The sequence below is a fragment of the Sapajus apella genome, unplaced genomic scaffold (genome assembly GCF_009761245.1).
Source record: "Sapajus apella isolate SASKATOON/1434 unplaced genomic scaffold, GSC_monkey_1.0 scaffold1, whole genome shotgun sequence".
NCBI lineage: Eukaryota > Metazoa > Chordata > Mammalia > Primates > Cebidae > Sapajus > Sapajus apella.
In genome coordinates this window covers 32,192,630-32,195,458 of record NW_022436941.1, presented here as the reverse complement: position 1 = coordinate 32,195,458, position 2,829 = coordinate 32,192,630, and the positions used below count along the sequence as shown (strand labels likewise).

Here is a 2,829-nt window from a genome sequence, read left to right as displayed (position 1 = left end):
GTCCATGTCTTTACTGTATGAAATTGAAATAAGGACAACTGTCTTAGTTGAAACCACCCTGATGACTCTCTATCCCTTTTCCATGCTTTATTTTTCTTCATACCACTTACTGACACCTGACATTATATTATACATTTATTTATTATCTGTCTGCTTTCACTAGAATATAAACTCCAAGAGAGCAAATACCTTGCTTGTTGTGTTTATTATGGTGTCCTACAGAGTCTAAACTATGCCTGACACATAATAGATGCTCATTAAATTTTTTCTTAATAAATAAATTAATAAATATTTATTGCATATTTACATAAGACCATTCACTGAGCTTAACTCTCACAATTAAAGTGACATTGAGTGCTCGCTTCGGCAGCACATATACTAAAATTGGAATGATACAGAGAAGATTAGCATGGCCCCGGCGCAAGGATGACACACAAATTCGTGAAGCGTTCTGTATTTTTAAAAAAAAAAAAAAGTGACATTGAATATCTAGTTTTTCACCTATTAAATACAGTGCATGCCATGTGATAGAATCTTAGAATGAAATCAATATGATCTACATAATTTTTACTATCTTGGCTGCTGGGCAAGTAACTAAAATAATTAAAATCTAGTAGAATCACATTTCCGGAGGTAAAAGTGGTCTAAGTGATACGCGTCCAGGCTCTTCAATTCCCAAATAAAGAGAATTCAGCCTGAAAGGGAAAGCTTGAATTTAAAAAATGATCTCCTGATTCAGATACTTTCTATCATATTAATTTGTCTCTCAAATATCTATTGTGTGCTCAACTTAATACAAACTACTGTCAGAATCTAGGGATATAAAACAATGTCTCTGTCCTCAGAGACCTCATTTGAGAAAACAAGTCTAACACGCTTGAACCATTAGAGAATATCAGCAGATAGCACAGTTCTAAGGATAGTGATATGCAATAAAGTGATTCAGAGATACTCAAGATTCCATGGGAGCCATGGAACTTCAGCCAGACCATGAAGGGTGACTTCATTTGGAAGAAAACTTTGGGAGAAATATTACAAATGAGGAGACTACATGGAAAAAAGATGCGGGAATGAGCATAAGTGTTTATGACTCAAGGAGAAGGGAAGCAGATGACATATTGTAGGAGTACATGATAGATAAGTGGTGGGAAGTATTGTTGGACAGGGAATGTAGCACAAGTAAAACAGCCTACGCAACATTTATCTCTCTGTGATGTAGGAGTTTAGGCACAATGGTGTGGGAACTGGAAAAAAATGGAAGGATCTGATGTATTGAAAGTGACATTTAAGGCCTGGTGATGTTGTGCTGAATGGTTTAGGTTGAGAAAGCCTGGATTTAGGGCAGCTAGAGATGTTGGAGGGAGGATGTCATTTTTTTCATGTATACTTCTGGTGCTTGCATCCTCACTTGCATATCATAGGGACTGGCTGTCCTAAATCCACCTATCTACTTCCAAATCAATTTTCCCAGTAACTTAGGCACCCATTACCTCCTCGGTGAAATCTCTGAAATTGTCAAGTTGTTGAGTATACTTTCTCCTTTGTATCCCAACTATAACTGGGTATTTCATGTCAGTTACTATCTATCATATACTAAATGGGATACATTTATTTACCAGTTTTCTCTGATCAGCCTTGTGTGCTCTTTAGTTCATATTGAGTTTGTCTCATCCCTTAATACAGTACCTGATACAAGTGGGGCTGCACAAAAGTTCATTGAATTGTTGCCTTCTTCTTCACCCAAACTCCTTCTGGGTTACCTCAATATCCACACATACTCTTCTAGCATCATATTTGTCTTAAGATTTCTACTCTCCTCAGCTCTACAGACTTTTGCCCACTACCATTTAGTCACCCACTTCAAGGCTGTTCCTTAAACCAGACTGGTTCCAACTCTGAAATATAAGGCCTCTACATGTTGTTATATGACTGGAGCATCCTATCATTTTGGTTCTCTGCTGCCTATTCTCTAGCACCTTGACCCTTAATCCCATCATCATCTCTTAGGCCGTCAGCCTTGTCCTGGCTTCACTTCCTTCTTTCTGGCAGAGATCCATGACATATAAATACCCTCAACTCTTTTGGCCTCTTGTTTTCACTGTACCAGCCATGGAGAAAAATCATACAACTGGATTAATATGGAACCTCCACAGATTCATGGCCTGCAGTGTCTGCTGGTGTTTCACACTGCCTACAATTTATCCTCATTCTCCTAGCAAGCTCACTTTCTCCATCGTCTCACTTTGGTAACTATTCCAAGCCTTCACTACTCTCCTCATGTCTTCTAATCCACTATTACTCCCAAGAAAGAATTTCAACTCCCACTTAACAGACAAAATGGAATTAATCAGACAGGAACCTCTTCAATTTCCCCCAAGATAACTTCCAGTTCCATTTTACAATCTATGTTCAGAGCTAATTTTTCCACCTCTGCACATTGTTTTCAAACTTCCACCTTGAATTCACTGCTCAGTCCATTGTAATGTGATTTCTGCTCTACCTTTACATACCTTGCCTCATTGCTGAAACATGTCTTGCTAAGAGTATTTATATCTTTGTAATTGCCAAATTTCTTGGACAAACTTCAATCTTTGTTATCTCAACTATTGTCCAGTGTTATAGGATTCCTGTATTACAACAGCTTTCTAGCCAACCTACTGGTTTCATTTATGCTTTTCTAAACTATTCTCTAAGTTATTGTCAGTTTCTAGAAAGCAAAACTGCTCATGTTCCTATAATACTTAAAACATTTCATTTGTTCCCCATCTCTTTCACGATAAAATTCAAATTCCTTGATATGGCAATAACAAGCGCTTGATGGTTTGGCTC

General features: G+C 37.6%; 1 non-coding gene across 1 annotated transcript; it reads left to right on the top strand.

Annotated features, from left to right (window-relative positions):
• Positions 1–354: 354 nt before the first annotated feature.
• Positions 355–461, top strand: LOC116554096. Its single transcript, XR_004270047.1, has one exon. It is a non-coding gene; the product is annotated as a U6 spliceosomal RNA (small nuclear RNA).
• The last annotated feature ends 2,368 nt before the right edge of the window (positions 462–2,829 follow it).